General features: G+C 38.6%; 1 long non-coding RNA gene across 1 annotated transcript; it reads left to right on the top strand.

The window, feature by feature from the left end:
• The first annotated feature begins 283 nt into the window (after positions 1 to 283).
• LOC114143852 (uncharacterized) lies at positions 284 to 1,915 on the top strand. The gene is made up of 3 exons (XR_003595340.1): positions 284 to 684; positions 857 to 984; positions 1,205 to 1,915. It is a non-coding gene; the product is annotated as an uncharacterized LOC114143852 (long non-coding RNA).
• The last annotated feature ends 19,822 nt before the right edge of the window (positions 1,916 to 21,737 follow it).

Below are 21,737 nucleotides of genomic sequence, written 5' to 3'. Positions count from 1 at the left end.
CGTTTACAACAATGTAAGCAGAAAAAAAACATCAGTGTTGTACAATTCTACGTCCATTATTTTATTTTCACAAGTCAAGGCTGCCGCTATTTTTAAGCTGAGAAACGGAGTTTAAAAGAGGAGCGAGCTGTACTATCGGAGCTAGCTCTGCTAGCATGTGGAGTCAGTATTCCGCCCACAAAATGGCGCGGGAGGACTATGCTAGTAACTTTTCTTGAAGGTAGAGCAACGATTAAAAAAAAAAAAAAGAATTAAAGTTGTGCTTTGTATGCAAACTGTGTAAGTTCTCAGTAAAACATTTTTGATTTACTATTTTGTCCATAAACCCCGTTTATATCGAGTTGTATGGAGCTGATATGTTTTTTTTTCCGTTTTAGTTGTGGTAATTGGCTAAATTCAAGTAAATCCTGCAACCAAACTGCACAATAAGTTCCCAAGCTTTATTTATTAAATCCTAAGATGGATGTGAGAAAGTTTAACAAAATGATTTTTAAAACCTTCACTTCATCTAGGTTGAGCAAGATTTTACATTGATGTTTGGGGAAACCATCTCTGCAAAGTTCCTGGAGAAGTGGCCCACTGTCTACAAGTAGAAAGTCCTCAAACAAAGTCGTGGTCTCACACAGTCTGATGACCTTAAGAACCTTCTTGACAATGCTGAAGGCACAACAGAAGAGGAAAATGGTAAGTTGCAATGACTTATAAAGAAAGTGTTTAACAGAATTTTATATGAATTGGTTCAATATAAGTGCACCTTCTCCTGCCCTCAGTGTTTGGTAAGCTTACTCTGGAAGTATTAACATCGTTGCAAATAAGAAGTTTTGATAACTTATGTTTATTTTACTTTTTCTTCTAGGATGGGACATTGACATGTCATCCGTTTTGATCCTAGTGCACCTCCTGCCACCGTCACCTCTTGGGCGCAAGAGACCAGGAAAACTCTCAGCCAGACAAGCCAGTGAACATCTTGTGAAGTTTGTCAAGGTAAGGTTACAGTAAAGGGAACATTTATGTTGATCAAAATTCTCTATTTTTCCCTTTTTATATATATATATTTATTTATTTGTATTTCTTGTGAAGTTGGTCTCAAATTTAATTTCAAGTGACATTTAAAAGATGCTGAAAAGTAATTTGCCTTATCTATTAGAACCCTCTCTTCTTTGAAACCCAAGACTAATCATGTTTTATTCTGTTTTTGCCACAGACAGGAACCAGCATCCAGGAGCACCTTGATGGCATCGCAGAAAGCCGTCAACCATACCTGCTTGCAGTAGGGACTCAGAGGAGCGTGATTCACAAGTACTTCATTGTGATTGACAAACATGCCATACCTTGTAAATCACAAGGTTCTCTTGCCTGTTTTGATGAGCTTTTTAAAGCTCACTTTGTGTTCGGCACTTCATATGATCATAATCTGGTCAATGTGTACAACTTTCTGCAGACGGCCATTTATGAGATAGATGTTGAGACAACCAAAGTGAATCCTAGGGTTGCAGAGTTGAGGGCTCGGATGCTGCGTTAAATAGTTGTTTTGCTATGATTCAGTTACCAATCAACACCAAGGTATTAAATGTAAAATGGGCCAAACATCATGGAAATATGTATCGTGCAGATTTAGTTGTTTGTAAAGAAGTTTTTTGTGAAATGCCAGTTTTCCATAAGATCTACAATGTTGTTGTGAAAGATGAGAGGTTACTGTTTGTTACATTTGCTCTGCAAACAGTGTGTCTGAATGAGCATTTCAGTGCTTTTCAAGTTTTGTATACAAGAGATGGACCTCATGTTATTTATGTAGAAGAGCTTTACTGTTACAGAGCTTTTGATTTACAGGTGTCATACAGTCATGAAGATGCAAATGTTTATATTGTTCCATACTGTTTCCTGTGAACAATAAAAATGGCTGTTCAAATACTGATTTCTGGTCTTTGCATTGTACTCTTACAAACTCAGCTGTGTATTATAGCTATAAAAAATTGCTTAGTGAGTGAAATAAAGTTAAATTTGGCACTGTTTTAGAATTTAATTAAATGTTTAACTGCACAATATGGAATTAAATTAAATTAGGAGTAAAATTTTATACTATTAAGAGCACAATTTTACACTATATGGAATAAAATGTTATTCTATTTTGTGTAAAATTTATTTTTAGTTAGACTAAAATTTTTCTCTACTTAGAATAGAATGCAATTCTCTTTAGAGTAAATTATATTCCACTTGGAGTTAAAATACGGTAGAGTACTTTTTCTTTTAAACAACTTGGAGTAAATTCTCTTGGCATTGATTAAAGTTTTTGCACTAAATGGTGTTGATTTTAATCTGTAATTTCAACTCTTCCATGAGAGTAAATTTTACTCTATTTAGACTGGGACCAAATGTTGTCTTTTTTAGAGTAAAATTTTTTTCAAATTGAGTACATTTTAATCTGGAAATTTTACTGTGCATGCAGATAAATGCAAAGCAAATGTAGTCTATTTTCCCCAACAGGTATAAAGTTTCTGTTTCTGCTGCTGGCAGTCCTGGAGGGCTGAGTTGATCTGAGACTGTAGCTGTAAAACAGGCCAGAGGAGAGAAGGTCAAAGGTTATTAGCTTATTTCATAACTTTATAAAGTTATGAAATAAGCTAATTTGCTGCCATTTTATTAATGAAGCCCTAATAATATCTATTTAACCTCTAGAAAAACCTGGCTGCAGACTGATTTATAGATCGAAAAAGCTCAAAAGGGTTAACTCTATATAATAGTTTGATGTTAGCACCTCTGAGACCTAGAATTATAAGACTGGAATATCAAGGCAAAGAAAACTCAGTAGCTGCTGGTAGGGGCCATTAAGGGGCCTCCAGACATTCAGGGGCCCCTAGAAATGGTTTATTTGTAACACAGACCATAGATCTAAACCTGTAGCATCATTTGTAGAGAATGACAATGTTATTACATTTTATTTAATGCATTCAGCTGAGAACAATAAATAGTACATTTAGGATTTAATTAGGAAGTTTACTTTGTAAAAGTTTAAAGAATCGTCTTGATAGTTTGATTGTTGTGTTACCATGGCTACAATATGGTGTAATTTTTGTGTTTGAATTAGGTTTGTTCACAAATACATCACAGCAAATAACCAATAATTAGTGACTGATTTTAAACTCGGCCAATAAACCTGGTCTCCCTCTCACAGATTCACCTTATCTATATTTAAACATGTTGGCAATGCTGATGTTCTTAGTAGGAAGAGTTTCAGGGGGGGCAGAGGGGTTCTGTCTAAGGCCCCATATTACCTTGGGCCGGCCCTGCATGAACAGAAGCTGCGATGCGCATCTCTGGAATCTACCTGGAATTTACCTGGAATCTACCTGGAATTTACCTGGAATCTACCTGGAATTCCCCGGTGGCCCCTGTCAGATGCTTTGGAGACGTTTTGATTCATTTCATTGTGGCGTGTTTGGCTTTTTGCTGCGGTTCTAATTATTGCTACAATATTTTGTGAACTCTAAATGCTCTGGGCCGAATCTTCCTTTAAGACAGGGGTGTCAAACTCAATTTCACCAAGGGCCACTTCAGTATATTGGCCACCCTCAACGGGCCACATTGACGGTATAAATCAGGAATGCCCAAGTGCAGTCCTCCAGGCTGCAACTTTTAGATGCGTCCCTGCTAAAACATACCCCAGACAAAAAGTTGACTTCCCTCATTAGCAGCAACTCAGTTCTGTAGAGGCCTATGAATGAGTCAATGATCCAGGTGTGTTAGAGAAGGAACGCATCTAAAGTTGCAGAGTGATAGGTCTGGAAAACTAGACTTGGGCAACCCTAGCATAAATGTATGAAAATACAATGTTAAAAATAAATTAAACAACACCTCATATTGTTAAATAACTGATTTTATGTGTTCAAGTTTTAAATATTACATTTGAGTTTGCATGGATGTAAAATTCCAATATTTTTAAACTAAGCAGTTTAAAAATATGCTCAGTATTTTTAAACTGCTCAGCTAAACTTCGCTCTTTAGCTTGTCGATGTTTCAGTTTTATTCGCTGGGAAAATTAATCTTTGTCTGCTTTAAAGATAAGCAGACAAAGAATAAAAACAAGTTTTGATATTAACTCTCAACTTCATTCACAAAACTTTATCGTTATTTATTACACAACGAACATGTATTTCACATAAGAACAAAACAATGAGGTGATGCTGCCTGTCCTTGAACACAAAGCTGATCCCTCTTCACCCTGTCACCAACTCACACACATCCTCATTGTGTTGTGTTCTGTAAATAAACACAAAACAAAACACAAGCAAAATCAATAAACTATATACATATTCCAGTACAGCGGCGTAGGAAGCGGGGGGGACGGGGGGGACATGTCCCCCCCAATATTGAAGCCAGGTGGATATGTCCCCCCCAAAAAATTGTACCGCAAAATATTGGATTTTGACATTTTTTTAACTAGCGTGCTTTTATTTTGAAGGCGCAGCATCGCGTTACGTCACGGTACTCCCCCTCCCCTCTCTGAACTGCTGAGTGAGCACTTAGAAGGGAGGGAAACAGCGACACAGAAGTCAGAAACTTGCGAATGAGGTAAAATGGTCTGTCGGGAATGCTGCTATGAATATTGCTTATTTATAATGTCTTGTTGTCAGTTCACTTTCATATATAGGAACTGAATCTTTTTGGTTTAATCATCTTAGTCTTGAGATGATCACTCATCCAATATTTAACTGCTAACTTTCTCTAGACGTTTGCTACGCTAGCCAAAATGTCTTTTTTTTATATATATATCTCATTCAGTACAATGCCACCACCAACTAAAAGGCTGAAACAGCAGCAGGACTTACTCAGCTTTTTTAAAAAGAGTAACGTCAGTGTGAGTAACAGTCACACAACACAAGGGCAACACCTGTGTTGCCCTTGTGTTGAAATTAGCCCGGTCTGGGCGTGCGTTTTACGAGGATTTTTTATTTTTTGCGTGGTTTTGCTTCGCCGAAATGGACAGATATTATACCTGCCGCGCTCCTGATCGTTAGTTAAAACCACAGGGAGAGTTAATTTTAATTCTTAGCAGCGGCTAACCAACAAATTAACTTCTGCACCTTTATTTCCTCAAATAAACTGCTGGCTCCTCTTTTTAGACTATAAATAGATTAACACAACATTGACAACTCTGTAGTTTTCTCTGTTCTGTACTGCAAACTGGAATTAAAGGCGCCATTTCTACCAAAGGTCTGGACAGACTGGCGACCTGTCTAGGGTGTACCCCACACCAGAACCTCCCGACCCCACTAAGGGACAAGGGTGTACAGAAAATGGAAGGATAGATGGATTTCTACCAAAGGTTTAGAATGCGTTTTTGAACCAGATGCTTCAAAGCGCCCTGTCCATAATTCTTCAACACACTGTCAGCTCCCTGTCAGAAAGACTTTAGTTCAGAGTCCATAAGATAATACTCTGAAAGGATTTTAATGGATTTATTTTATTTGCCTCTGCGATTAACTCTGCGCGTAAAGTCTGTAATGTGACAAATAAAATGTTTTGTTTGATTTAAAATTGGCCATGTTAGGCTCAAGAGTTGTACCTCATTTCTGAAACCATCTCATATGTTTAGGAGCAACAATGCAGGGACAGCACAAAGGAGACAGGAAAATGAGAGGATAGTGCAACCGGGCTAGAGGCAGGAAGTCAGAGTGAGGGAGAGACAGGAGTGGAGCAACAGGTAAGATAGAGTAACTCATACGAGTAGATACTTCATGAGAGTCCACAAAAAAAGTTGAAAATTTTAATCTTTTGCTTGTAGTAAGTGTAGTTCAGGGGCATTGAGTGACATTGTAACTTTTCCTTCTAGGGAGTTCAGACTAGGGACACACAGCTGAGAGACTCTGAAGTCAGTGGACAGAGAACAGAGCCAAATCAGCCACATCCAAAATTCATAGACCCTCAAGCTCTAGCCAACAGAACTTTACATTTCCAAGGAAAGTGGTACAAGGAATTTCCCTGGCTACATTATGATGCAGTGAAAAATGGCATTTTGTGTTTTTATTGCATGGCAATTTACCAGGACAAACTCACACCATTTGGTGCAAAATCCGAACCCGCCTTTTCACTTCTGGATTTAAAAATTGGAAAAAAGCATGCGAAAAATTTAAAGCACATGAAAATAGTCACACACATCGTCATGCTGTTTCTGTGACTGCACAAGAAAGTCATCCTATAAATGCCCAATTATCCAGTGCTTTGGCAACTCAGCAAGGTGACAATAGGCACTGTCTGGAGAAAATTGTGAGCTCCATAAAATATTTGGTACGGCAGGGACAAGCTTTGAGAGGGCATGACGATGATGACAGCAATTTGTATCAATTGTTAAAAAATCTGGCAGAAGATGATGCCCTTTTGGCTAAGTGGTTGCTGAGGTCTCAGAAAGAATACCTAAGTCCACAGATACAGAATGAAATCTTGTGTTCTATGAGCAATAGTATTGTCAGTGAAATAGCAGATACAATCAGAAACCTACCAATTTTTGAGTTTGCAATTATTATGGATGGAACACAGGACATTTCTGGGAAAGAACAAGAAAGCATTTGTCTGCGATACATTGACAGTGACATGAAGCCCCATGAAGAGTTTATTGGCTTGTACTCAGTTTCTGAAACAACAGGAAAAAGCCTTGCTGCTGTTGTTAAAGATGTGCTGCTCAGATTAAACTTACCAATGCATGGTTTACGAGGTCAAACTTATGATGGAGCAGCCAATATGTCTGGGAAGCATGCAGGTGCACAGGCACTGATAAAGCAAGAGCAGCCACTAGCATTTTTTGTTCATTGTGGAGCACACTGCACTAATTTAATTGCACAGAAAGCTTGCTTAGCCTCAGTTCTGATCAGAGACGCATTGGATTGGGTGAACCAGCTTGGAGTTCTTTTCTCTCAGTCAGGGAAGTTTAAGGCAATCCATGCAGCAACAGCACATACAGAGAATCCATCGTGCACTGCAATAAAACCCCTCTGCCCCACAAGATGGGCAGTACGGAGCAAAGCAATCAGAGATGTTTTGTCACAGTATGGGTCAGTGCTGGCTAGCTTGCAGGAGATGGCTTCTGGTGCCTCAAACACAGCATCCACTGCTAATGGACTGCTGGGGCAGTTTAGGAAAGGTAAAACAGTTTTGGGTCTCATCCTTGCCTCACCTGTGATTGATGAGCTTGAATGCCTGAGCATCTCTTTCCAGAAGAGAACTCAAACCATTGCTGGAATGAGGACTGCTGTGAAAGTTGTTCAGACTTCACTTAAGGCTAAAAGAAATCAAGAAAGTTTCAACACTCTGTTTGAAAAGGCGATGGCTGAGGTTCAGTCTTTGGGTGTTAAACCCATCACAGTTACACAGAGAAGGCCACCCCCAAAACGCTTCACTGAAGGAGCTAAGACACATCAACCTGAATGTGCCAATGACCACTACAGAGGTGAATTCTTTAAAGTATTGGATGTTGTAGATGCACAGCTCACTGGGCTATTTAACCAGGATGACTTGCTGACTTTGCAAAAGTTGGAAGAGACACTTCTCAGTGGAACGATTGATGCTGCAGTCATTGGGAAATACCCAGAGTTGAATAGAGAGTTACTTTCAGTGCAACTTCCTATGTTTAGACTGAACTACTCATTTAGCAACAGCGCAGAAGCTGCAGGGATCATTGGTGGACTGCCTGGAGAGGTCCGTAGACTTTTTGGGCAAGTGGAAACTCTGGTTAGGTTGCTTTTGGTGGTCTCCGTTTCATCCTCTGAGGCAGAGAGAAGTTTCAGTGCGCTTCATAGACTCAAAACGTGGCTCCGGTCTACAATGACTCAAAACAGGCTTAATCATGTTGCTGTCTGTCATGTACATAAAGATAAACTTGATTTACTGGACAAGAAGTCAGTTTGCAAGCAATTTGTGGCTGCAAATGAAAGGCGGAAAAAACATTTTGGCTCTTTTGCCTAAGCCAGTGTTTGCCATCCTTTTATGTTTCCGGCACATTTTTGGCGAATTATAAATGCATGGCTGTAAAGTGCAGTTGTTCAGAAGCACAGAGGTGTTGATCTCTACCTAGGGTTATGTGGCCTATAATCTCTGTGCTAACTGCTTTTCCAACAGTTAAAGCACACTGTAGTCAGTGAGTTAAAAAGCTTGTCTATTAAATGTGTATTTATTGTTGGTAAATATTTCTTCATTTTTGATTTGGTTTAATTAGTCATACAGTTCGACAAACTGAATAAGCATATTTTGATTGATTTTCTTTTCTTCTTTTACTTAATGTTAAAAGTGTGAATAATTTGTTCACTACATTGTCTGTGAGGGCTCTTTCATCTCAGAATTTTGTTTAATCAAAGATTCATTTTTGACCATTATTGCAAGTTTGACAAAATAAAACATATCAAACTTTGCACTTGTGTGGCCTACTGAATTGTTTTTAATCCAACTGAAATATTTGATTTTCTAGTGTGTATGCGGACACTAAATATGCCAAGGGCTGAAGCCCTTGAAAGACATCTCCCTTTACTTAATAAAAGACTCCAGTCATTTTGTTTGGTGATATGCTCACATCTTATGAACAAATGCATTATGTAAATTTTAAATGCATTATTTTTGCAAGACACAATTTATAAAGGAATAAAGTAAAAGATTAAATAGCCTTTTTTTTAAGTAGCGTACTTAAGATATATTTCTGTTGAATATTTACGAATCTCAGATTTCCGACATGTGTCCCCCCCAATTGTAAACTTATTCCTACGCCCCTGTTCCAGTATACTGAGTTTTGGTTTTACATTCATTTTATTTAAATTTAGTTTGTTCGTACTTACCAATGTTTTCTGGCCGGATGTCTGGCACCGTTTTCCCCTGGTCAGTTCGTCGATGTTCGTTCTTGTGCTGAGGAAATCCGCAAAACGGCGTGTAGGTTTTCGTCAGTAATGCGCGATCTGGTCTTGGTCTTGTTTAAATTCATTTTTGAAAACATCTGTTCGCACAGATAGGTGCTTCCAAACATGGACAAAACACGAGCTGCATGGAGTCGAATCTGTGGCATCAAATCAGGGGGCAGTAGACGGTAAAAGTCCTCGATTGAAACATCACGGGAACTTCGCTCTTTAGCTTGTTAGCTTGTCGATGTTTCAGTTTTATTCGCTGGGAAAATTAATAATCAGCTTGAGGTGACTCTGCTGCACTCTAGTGGCGAGAAGCCGTAATGTTGGCTGGTAACAATCGGAAGGCATTATGGGAGATGTAGTTTGTAGTCAATTCGTGCTCAAAACCTATTTTAAGTCAATCAATGGGGCTGTAAAACGGTGGTGGGGGCGAGGGCCACATAAAATGACATAGCAGGCCACATGTGGCCCGCGGGCCTTGAGTTTGACACATGTGCTTTAAGACTTAATATAAATAACTTCTATTTACAGTCGCGAACCTCCAGCCCAGATCCCGTCAGCAGCGGCTTTAACCCGCCTGATAGTAACGTTAAGGAGAAGCAGAGCGAACGGTCAGCAGTTGAGGCTTTGAGCTACTCGCTGTCTTATATCAAGACGTCTGATGAAGACAGACATTCTTTATATCTGTCAGTGGACCGACTCAGATGGCCTGTAGTGAACCGGGCATTTAGCAGAATGATTCGTTCTTGTCCTTTCTATTCAATGCTTCATGAATCTGATTAGGGGTTATGTATTTTTATTTCTCGAGGCATTTGTGAATGTGCTTTTAACTTCAAATGGCAACTGTATTTCTGTTATCTGACGTAGTGCCGACAAATTCTGATTCTGAAGGTGGCTTAATAGATGTGCCATACTGAAGACAGACATGCTGCCCAGGCATGTGGGCAGATCCATTCAGACCAGGATACGATCCTGGGCTGCTGCCAAGTGAGGGGATAAAAGCCGCCTCCAGCACCTAGAACCAGATGCTACCTCATGAATCCTTTGGCAGGAATCTGTGACTAATACAAAATATATCCTCCCCCTTCTGAGAACCTGTAAAGAACTGGAAGGAGGGAGAATAATTAGGTGGAGGGGAATGAATGATGACAAGCATGACAGGAGGGTTGTATGAAGCCACGAATTAGCAGATAGACAGATGTAGATTGGTAAGGTGGGTGGAGAAGCAAGTACACAAGTAATTCATATCCTCCACCTTCTATTCCCCCTTTTTAGCAGTGGACTGAATGACATGCTCTTTCATCGGGAAAATATTTTCAAAGCAAAGTTGAGTGAAGAGCCAAGGCAGAAAATACAAGAGCAATGGCAGACAAATCAAAGCCTCCAACAGATAAGAGTGTGCGCCACATCCTGTCTGTCACTTAGCAGGAGGAGGAAGGCTGATTGTTAGGACAAGAGCCTCCATGACTGAGAGTGCAAACACATTTCTCTTGCTCAAGTGGCTGAAGAAGAGGCCAAATGTGTGTTTCACCTCATTAATACGCTCTTCTGCCTTTTTCTCTCATTCTCCCACACACACAAACCCTTTGGTGGAAACACATGTCTGACAGTAAAACGTGAGGTGCTGCTGACAGTGTCTCATTGGTGAAATATGTCCAGTTTGGCCCAGCAGAAGAGAGACCCTTGTGTCCAAATACAAAGATTTCTCCCATTTTGTTTCCCAACACCTCACTGTTTTATACTTTTACTTTCTCCATTTAAAACTCTGGAAACCGGAGTTGGTGTTTCTTCTTTAGAAATTTCCTTCCAATTGACAGCTTAATTAACTGATTTAATTTAAACATTAGTAAAACATGTTTTTTTTTAAAGTTAAGATCATAATCTACCATTGTCACTGTTGCGCTTAACTTGACCAAATTTCCAATACTATTCATTGAGACAATGCTGAGATGGTGTGTCGCATGGTTCTCCACTGAACAATGTCAATGTCAAGTTTATTTATATAGCACTTTAAAAACAGGTGTAAAACTGCACCAAAGTGCTGAACAAGAATGACAATAACACAAATTGATAAAAACAGAGTACCAAAACACTACTTCAAATAAATGCCAAAGGATACAAATTAGTTTTGAGAAGTGTTTTAAAATGATCAAGGCTGTTGGCAGATCTAATCTGGAAAGGTAAATTGTTCCATAGAGTAGGAGCAACAACAAAAAAAAAGCCCGATCTCTTTTCCTCTTAAGTTGAGTCCGAGGAACTGTCAATAATAGCTGATTATTTGATAGTAGGGTTCTGGACACTGACTAAAATTTTTAAAGTTCCCTAAGATATGGGGGGATAACCCATTTAAAACTTTATAAATTAATAAAAGAGTCTTAAAATCTATTTGATAAAAGATGGGCAGCCAGTGTAAAAAGGCCAGTATGAACATTATTGATAAACTGAGTTCTGCAAACAGTTTAATTTTTTTAAGTGTGAGGCTCCAAGAACACAAAGATTTAATCTCTAGAAAATATTTAGTGCCAGATGCTGGATTTGCTAAGAATCCTAAATATACAGACAAAGCTACAGAGTGGAACGGCTTACATCAGAGCATATTCATGTGTTACAATGGTCCAGTCAACGTCCAGACTGGAATCCAACAAAAAATCGGTGGAAACACTGTTTCTTTTGAGCTTTGTTGCAAGAACAAATAAGCTAATAAATAAATAAATAAATAATAATAATCTGTTTTCAGATGTGCAAAGTTGAGAGACTTAAACAGTTATCATTAAGATTATTACTAACCTTTATTTCCTCAGGAAAATCCCTTTGAGATTACAAATATATTTTTCAAGAGAACTGGGCCAAGATTTTTAGCACTTCAAAACTACCTACTACTTCGGGTTGTCTGTCAAATAGAATCACGTCAAAATACATTAAATACATTGTGTTTTAATGTTAAAAAACGCGAAAAAAATCAATGAGTGTGGGGTGTACGGCTACAACGAACTAACCGTCTAAAGTGAAAAATGTCGCCATCTTGTGGCTGACGTTTAAACTGTAGAGAAAAAACCATCACATTCGTGCTAAATAGCATATTCTAAGAAATATTTAATCAAAGTCTCAGTGTAGAAAAATCCTACGCAATAAAAATAAATATTTTAACATTTATTTGTATTTTCAACATCTCCACTTGCACCTGGCACCCCTGACAAGACATTCTCTTTGCTTGGGTTGTATACACGACTGGCATGAATTGTGGTTTGGTGGGGAGGATGGAATGCAGCTGGACCCAGGGACAAGGAGCATGGGACGGTGAAACTTTTATCTGATTTGTGGAACTTAAATAAAGGGTGATTTCAGACCCTTTTTTGCATCTGGATCACTCTAGAACTTCTCTAATTCCAAAACTACAACACCTAGACTCTTCAAATCTGGACTGGATTATTCTCAACCAATAACAGAATATTTAAAACCATATCTGAGAATATATGCAATAGAATTATGTACTATATTATTAGATTTAGAATGGGTGGAGGATACTAATATAAGTAAAGTAATAGTTTGTAGTGATTCATTATCTGCATTGTTTGAAAATGGAAGTACAAATAATTATCAAAATATATTATCAGGTTATAGCTGTTCATCATAGACTATGTGAACAAAATAAAAATGTAATATTATTTTGGACTCCTGGTCATGTAGGTATTTTGGGTAATGAAAGAGCAAATAGGTTGGCTAAGCAGACTGTAAAAAAGAAGATATTGATATGCCAATAAAGTTATCTAAATCTGAGGGCAAAAGTATAGTTTAGAAAGAAAGTAAGAAGCTATGAAAAATTAGGTGGGATGATTAAATAAATGGAAAGTATTATTATAGGATACAGTTGTTGTAAGGAGGAATAAACGGGAGAGAGGAGATAATTATAAATAGAATAAGAACCAGTCACAGATTTTTAAATGGCACTCTTTTTAAGATGGGGAAACATCTTACTGGTTTATGTAGTTGGTGTGATACTGTAGAAACAATGGGCCATGTTTTTAATAGCTGTAGGAAATAGGTGAATCAAAGAAGATTACAGCAAACGGAAATAGGTTTTATTATTAAATTAAAATTCACGAATGTGGTTGCTCAGTTAAATAGCAATAAAGGAAAAGAGAAGGTTTTTCTTTTTCAAAAATAAAAACTACCGGGCTCATTAGGAGAATTTGAGGAATAAGTATTAGGATCCAACAGATGGCAGTAGCGTAACAATAATGGATGCAAGCTGCAGTTAAAATTTGAACAAGAAGATTTTTGATTTTAACAAGACATTTATTCATACAATAATTTAACAAGACACAGTGAAATACATAATTGGGACATACTTAATAAATAAATATTCACATTAGTAGCTTCTTATATTGTAGTTGTTCCTGATTGTATGAGCTATTTCTCCATTTTCAGTTAAATCTTAGAATTATGATTATTTATTTCATTTTTATTTGCTTATTTTCTAGTTGATTTATAATTAGAATTTTTGTTTAATGTGTTATTTAAAATAAGTTCTTTAGTTAGTAATTCACTTAATTAGTTCATTAATGTCAGTTTGGGACGTGGGTGTTTCACAGTATAAATAGGTAGGTTTTAGGTAGCTCATTATGCACTTGGGTGGTCATATGGTTTTTTACCAGTCTATCCAATCAGTCAGTCCTCAGTCAGTCACTCTATCAACTTATAACTTGTGTTGCCTGAACTGTGGAATAAAGCACCAAAGAACTGCATTTTTGACTTTTTTGATCTTTAGGACTGCGTAAGCCAGAATCCACAGTGCATCAGGTGACTATTTGAGTTGGATTCACCTTTTGTTTTGACTAGTGATGGGTCCGGCAACACCGATGCGTCGGCGCATGCGTCAAGCCCATAGACAAAACCCCGTGTCGGTGCGCGTGTTGCTTTCAGCAAGTCACGTGACCGATACAGGAACTATTTCGCCAAACTGTGTTTATAAGGAAGCGAATCTGTCGACGTCAATTATGGAGCAACCTCAAGACTAACGAAAGGTTTCGTAGTTTAGGACCATTTTGATCTTATATCAGAAAATAAAGTATTGGTTATCACTTCGTTGTTGTTTCATCCGGTTCTTTTCAGTTTCTACTTGATCTATCTGAATTCAAATTCAGCTGAAATTGACTCTTAGTTTACTTTCATATTATGTTCTGCAGGTTAAGTGTTGCATATGTTTGACAGGACTGTCTTATTTAAATAAATCCACCTCCTCAATGCTGAGGCATTATAGGGCGAGGCATCAGAATGAAGTCCAGATACACCTAGGATAAACTCGGGTATACAGCCATTCTACAAATTACTCGGTTGCTTTTTATAAATTATTTCATATAAATGTATTGTTTACCTCATTTCTTTCTACAGCAAGATAAGTTGTCAAAAAAAGCGTAACAGACTAAATTTCAAAGTGTTGGAAAAGCTTATTTTTTAAATAAAAATTTGTGTCCTTCCCTCCCCCCAGTCCACAAGCATCCTCATTCCAAATACGTTCACTTAAATTCTCACTTTATGATACTTCTTCACATTATTTATTGACTGTATCTAAGAATATCAAATATATTTTGAACTTAACTGAAGATATGACATAGTACAATACATAATATACAATAAAATACAATGACTTAAATCTTATTTTATAGAGTAGGTCATCAAATCAGTCTGTCAACTACATTGCCTGTAGGGATTTTTTATGTCCAGCAGGTGTCAGTATTCAGTGACACAGTATCAACACAGTATCAATACAGTTTTGCTATGGGTCGAAACGCTTCATGACGCCTCATTTACCCATCACTAGTTTTGACCATCTTTAAATCTTAAGTTTTTTTTTATTTTGGAATTTGAGTTTTGGACAAATAGTCACTACAGCAAGTAAAAAACTGGATCTTGGCTTTTTGAATCAACAACAAGAAGTAAAAAAGCCAACCTTGGAGTTTAAGTCAATGCTCTCAAGTCTGCTGATACGCGGATGGATCCGTAAAGTTTGGAGGAAGCATCTAATTTGTTCTTTGGACGCTGACAACGGGAGGAAAGAGCCGCGCCCACAAGCCATGAAGGTGCCTCACCTACAAGCTACAAACGCTCACGTCTTTCTTCAACAACAGCGGTATGTACGATGATTGCTAATGCTGTAAAGGAAAATGGTCAAACGAGAGGAGTTTGATGACAGTGATCAACGTTACTGTACAAGTTTGTCATCATGAAGATGAATAAAAGACTGAGTAAAAGCGCTGCGCCTTTACGTACAGACAGTGGGTTTAAAAGAAAAAGACAGTTACAGACAGCAATAACAAAACTACAAGCAGTTCAAAGTGTTTGCCAAAATGTCTGATGTATTGAAAACACAGTTGACCAAGAGTGACTTGGAGGCTTCATCCAAACGAAGTATTAAACTGACTGAGAAAGACTTGATGTCCTATATAAAAATGTGCCAAGATAAAAGAAATGCTAAATTGAAGCAAGCAAGACGAATAATGGATGATTTAAATGTTTTGATGGAGTCAAATGATAAAATTGACTCGGTGAATTTTCTTCTTGCTACATTTATTCAGTGTTCTCAGGATGCAGAGGTGTCGCATAAAAACCTGACAAGTTTGCCACTCCTCTCTGATGAACTCATGAAACATGAAATGTAGCCTGTGACCTGCAGGAAAACAGGGGTCAGAGGGCATTATTCACTGATCTTGTTTTTAGTGAAAAACAAGTTAAAGTTGCCTCTGATACATTGTTTGGTAATATCATGGACTTCCAACAGCTCAACTCCAAAAACCCCAACAGCAGTTTTACCAACAGAACAAAAGGGGGAGTAGCTTTGCTACAAATGTTCTTGCAGTGAACAATGAATGTCGATCTGGAGATAAGATGAAGTTCTCCAAAGGTCACAGCTGTTTGTACTGTCTCCTAAATAATCATACAGTTGACAAATGCTTTAAGTTCAAAGACAAGCCACATGAAGATAAAGTAAACTTTATTTCTTTAAGGAAAAGGAAATGTGTGTTGGCTGTTTAAAGGTGGGTCACATAAGCAGAGAATGTAGAGGTCGCTTGGTCTGTTCTGTTTGTCACCAGCAGCATCCCAGTGTCCTGCACATTGACAAGAAAAGAACAGGAACTTTCTCCAGACATCCACAGAATCCTTTGAGTACCACCTCCACAATGACTTAGACCTGTGGCCATGTCAGGGTCTGTGATGAAGATAACTCAAACCTTTCTATTGTTGCAGTTCAAGCCAGGAGTCCAAAAACCAAGACCACTGTGCAGACATATGCATTTTTGTACCCAGGCAGCACAGAAACATTCTGCACTGAAAGTTTGGCCCGGAAGCTGCAACTGAAAGGTAAAAGAACTAGTATCCAACTGCAAACAATGGGACATAAAGACGTTGTGAGTACAAACATCATCTCTGGACTCCAAGTAGCAGCACTTGATAAAATTTATTTCATTGAACTTCCAGATGTCATGACACATCTGGAAACTAATGCCTGTTTCAAAGCGAAATGTTCCACAACAGGAGACATCGACAAGTGGCCATACTTGCAAAGCATCAAGCTCCACAACATAGATGCTGATGTAGATCTGCTCATTGGCACAAATGCACCTAAGGTAATGGAGCTGTGAGAGCTGGTCAACAGTCAGGATGAAGGTCCATATGCTGTTTGGACCCGAGTTGGATGGGTCATCAATGGATCACCCTGGAGCGAAAGGAACAAAACAGGCTGCCATGCTTTCACCGCAAACAGGATTTCTGTTAAACATCTAGAAACAATGTTGATTGAACAATACTGTATAGTCATGATTTCAAAGAAAAATCATCCCAAGAGCAGATTGCAATGTCCAGAGAAGATATCAAGTTTGTGAATATCATGAACAATACACCACAATTAAAAAAATGGACATTACTGTGTTGACTTGCCTTTAAAGGCTGCAAATTCAATCTTGCCTGTGAACTGTTGTATTGCAGAGCAACATCTTCCGAGCTCGAAAAGAAAGTTTATCAAGAACAGGATCACTGTCATAAAGTACATATGCAATGAAGCAGAGGGCAAGAACAGCCTTTCTTTCCAGCTCCAAGATGGACAGCAGTTGCTGCCCGGGCTGAGGAGATTCTCTAGAAACTGCAGATCTCTACAAAGTTGGGTCAAGCAGAAGATGACCAGAACAGCCTGCATGAGTATTTGGAGGAAGAAGAGGATGCCTGTCTAAAGCTTTAGCTGGAGAAGGTGACTTGTGAAGAAAAGATTGAGCTGGAAGACAACATCCTGGTAATGGAGAACCAGAACAACAAGTTGCTGAAGGTGTGCAAGCTAAATATGATGAAGCTAAAAACATCTGTAGCTTGGGGCTTAAAGCTCAAATAACTTCATATTCAGCTGTCTCAAAAAAGAAAAGAGTTTTCTACCATGATGCATCAGTCTGCAGAAGATGCGAACACTAAAGAGCAAAAGGTGTCACAAAAGATGCAGCAGTTTAAAACTATGCTGAAAACCCAATGTTTGACATCTGAAGATCTGGCTAAAGCAGTGCATTTCATTCAATTTGAACAACATCACAGGTTTGGACCAGAGATCAGCTCACTCAGAGCTGACTGGGCCATCTCAGAAGATGGCCAGCTATTCGGACTTGGTCCAGTGGTTTATAATGGAGTCCTCAGAGTGGGTGGACGTCTCGGATGAGCTGCTGTGCCATCTGGGGCTGGACATCCAGTTGTCCTGTGTAAAGCCGTGCATGTGACATTAATTCTGTGTTGCATTTACCATCTACTTGGTCCAGCAGGAAGAAACCACATGTTGTCCAGACTGTCAGAAATGCTGGATAGTCAATGCAAATTCTGCTGCCAGAAAGATCTTGTATGACTGTTACCTGCAGAAGAAATGGAAGAAAATTTCTAGAACAAAAATGGCCAAGGAAAAGGTACCACCAGACAAACGTCCTTTCACAGATGTTGGAGTTGATTGTACTGTTCATTTGAAAGTGGTTCATGCCCTGCATGCCACGAATTGTAGTAATGTAATCAGAAGATTCATCTGCAGGAGTGGTCCAGTTTCTTCAATCAGGTCAGATGATGAAACTCTGCAAATTGTTTTCTGTGAGGCCGAAGCCATTCTGAATGACACTTTGGTCTCAGATGATCCAAATGATTTAGAAGTCCTCACACCAAATCACATTCTCATTTTAAAGAGCAAACCTGTTCTGCCACCTGGACTGTTTCAAAAACAAGACCTGTACCTCAGGTGCAGATGGAAGCAAGTACAATATATGGCTGAACTCTTTTCGAAAGGATTTATCTCTGAGTATCTGCAGGAAAGACAAAAGTGGATGAGACGGAAAAGAAACATCTCTCCTGTAGACATTGTCCTGGTTGCAGATGCTACTGCACCTAGAGGATGTTGGCAGATGGGGAGAGTCCTGGCGGTCAAAGCTGATGCACAAGGCCTGGTTCGTTCAGTGCAACTTCAGACCAAACCCAGTGTGTTGGAGAGGCCAGTGACGAAGCTCTGTCTGCTCCTGGAGGCATCTGCAAACTAAAGACATTGTCATGCGTTGTCCTTGTGACAATGACAATAAAGATTTATCTTATCTTATCTTATCTACATTCTCATTCCTTCTATTCTCTTCTTTCTTTATTCTCTTGAAGGTTAATCATTAATGAAGAACAATGAAGAATTACTGAATGTCTTTGCATTAATATAGGATATTATTGAGGTTGTTAGAATAGCTCCTTTAGTTAGAGATGTAATTGTGATCTAATGCACAATTAGAGGCTGGAGTGTAGGAGCTATTTCTCCATTTTCAGTTAAATCTTAGAATTTAGATTGTTTAGTTCATTTTTATTTGCTTATCTTCTAGTTGATTTATAATTAGAATTTTTGTTTAATGTGTTATTTACAATAGGTTATTTGGTTAGTAATTCACTTAGTTTCAGTTTGGGACGTGGGTGTTTCACAGTATAAATAGGTAGGTTTTAGGTAGCTCATTATGCATGAGGGTGTTCATATGGTATTTTACCAGTCTATCCAATCAGTCAGTCCTCAGTCAGTCACTCTATCAACTTCTAACTTGTTTTGTCTGAACTGGGAAATAAAGCACCAAAGAACTGCATTTTTGACCTTTTTGATCTTTAGGACTGCGTAAGCCAGAATCCACAGTGCATCAGGTGACTATTTGAGTTGAATTCACATTTTGTTTTGATCATCTTTAAATCTTAAGTTTTTTTTGTTTTTGAATTTGAGTTTTGGACAAATAGTCACTACACTGATCAAAAATGGTGCACAAAACACTCTTAATACCCCACAGTTGTAAAACACCCTTCACTTCCCCGGTGGCTGTGTGGAAGCAAAACTCTAACCCCAGCCTGGCCTTGATGTTACACTTCCACAGAGCCACGGCATCAAAATGAGGTCCAGCCTGCAACCTCAGCCTCAAATAAATATCGGTCTGGTGCATAGCGGTCACTAGAGTGGACAGCTGTTTAAAAGTCATTGTTTCCTAAATGCAGTGGTTTCTATAGTGTGTTGTTGCGCAACACCCCCCCCCTCCTTTCTGTCTCTACTCTCTCACTCTCGTACTTCCTCTTCTGAGAGGGGAGATGTGCTACCAGCTCTCCGTCTAACGGGTCCGTTGAGTTTCCTAAATCTGCTGGGATTTACCCTGTCCAGAACTGAAGTAAACTCTGTTTAAGCTGGTTTCGAGAAACGATTCGCCTGGTTATCTGACGGCCTACATCCAGGTGTCCCACCCTTCTTCCCCCTGTGAATTAACCAGACTGAGCAGCCTATAGCCAACTAGTTTCACAGAGCACACCTGTTAACGGTCGCTCGTTCTCTATTTTACAACTTGCATTTGTTATTGAACCAGGTAGGTTTTGGTAACTCGGGCGAGTCCCAAGGATGATGTTTTACATATGGGCTACCAGCAACCTAAAACCATTTTCCACCTCTTCCTCTCCAGAATCAAACATCACAGCTATTTTACAACCATCAAAGAACTTTAAGGTGACTCATTAACTGAATGTCCACAACATCTTTTAGATTTTCTTTATGCTAAATATTTTATTAGTAAGGCATTTTTGCAAGGGTCAGTACAGCTTAATTCAGTAGCAGAAATAATCAAATAAGTAAAATCAATCATCTAGTCTATCTTTCCCTACTGCTGATACTGAGAACTAAAAAAGGGAACCTTTGAGAGAGACGGACGGAGTTTGGCGTTTCGAACCCCAGACCTGGCTTGATGATGAAGAAGGTGTGGCAGCAGGAGGAAGATGTTGATCGGCGAAGGCCAGGATCTCCGCAGGTCTGATGAGCCTCCTCTCCGCATGGATGCTGAGGTCACACAGGACTTGGTGCTGGCAGGAAAAAAGGCACCAGTTCTTCTTCCTTGTCTTTGTCTTCATCTTTGTCTTTGGGGTCAGAACCCAGCCGATGAGAGAAGTGCGATTCGAAGCCACAGATTGTGGGCCAGACGGGTTGGTCTCCATGTGCAGGACAGTCTCCGGCTCCGTGGCCCCGGCTCTTCTTCAGCTGCAGAGTTTTTTGTCCATCTCGATCTTGGCTCGAAGCTGCCCGGAGGATCCAACAAAAGGTTCCTCTTTTGCACCCACCTTATATAGGGTTCATCCACCCCCCTGGTGCGCCTGCTGTCTGCTTAGACAGATGATCTCATATCCATCACTGTCTTACAGACATTTCCTGATGTCTGTGCCAATGTCTCAGGGTTGCTCAACCTCCTGTGTCCCTTGCCTGCACAACCTTTCACCTACTCTCTACCTCCAACATATCAGTGATGTTTAATTGCAGTTACACCTTTTTACACCATTTCAAGTTTAATGTCAAAATCACATTTATATCACATTTATTTTCTTTAACTTCATTTATGATTTTATAACCATAACTTATTAATTATTCTTATTATAATCTTAATGTGAGTTATTACAGATGTTTTTCTGAAAAGAAACCAAGAATAATACATGATTCTAATTATTTACTACTAAAGTTACAGTTACTTGTTTTTCTTGTAGTTCCCACAAATATAAGTGTATTATTACAAGTAAACCAATATTCATATAAGTATTCTACTTTGAATCTTATCCAATTACTAATAATGTTTAGATTTAATTTTTTAAAACTTTCATGCTTTAAACTAAGAAATAGTCTCAGCTATTTTTATAAATCTGCAGGCTGGAAACTTCCTCTTTTTCCAGGAAACCTGCTTTTCCTGTTTAATGAATCTCTCTGACTGACTATGATTTCTTATGATTAGATAGAAAAAAGTAGAATTAAAGCAAAGTTTGCATGAGACAAAAACAACACACACAACTAGATTTATTTTATTGACACTTAAGTCTAATGTTGGGCCTTGATGTCACTTGAGTGATTCATTTTAAAGATAACTTTATTTATTATTACTGTTAAACTAAAATCTCCAGCATGGGGAAGTGGGATGAGCTCGGATTTTCTTGACAAGTGGAATTGCATATCAGTCTTTAGAATGCTCTCTACTTCTCCCCTCCATTGAGGTTAATTCAGTGGCAAGTTGTTGTAACTATAAGTTAATGTCATCGGCGTCAAAGATGGCTGACGGACACACTCGATGACCACTCCTGGAATATTCTCTCAATCCTTCTATTCTAGGAGAATCCTAGAGGCAAAAAAAGGCTGACATGCAGGAGTATCTAGGTAAACCTGGCCCTCCTGGTGTTAACTTAGTATGGAAAATTTTATTTCACGTAAGTAGGAAATTGCTATTAACCATGTATCCAACACAGTGGACATCATGCATTGCTGACTATATTTTTAACATAAGTCATGTAGTTGATTTATGTTTCATTATAACTGTTTTG

This window comes from Xiphophorus couchianus, chromosome 1 (genome assembly GCF_001444195.1).
Source record: "Xiphophorus couchianus chromosome 1, X_couchianus-1.0, whole genome shotgun sequence".
NCBI classification, from domain to species: Eukaryota; Metazoa; Chordata; class Actinopteri; order Cyprinodontiformes; family Poeciliidae; genus Xiphophorus; species Xiphophorus couchianus.
This window is presented reverse-complemented; position numbering and strand designations above follow the sequence as displayed.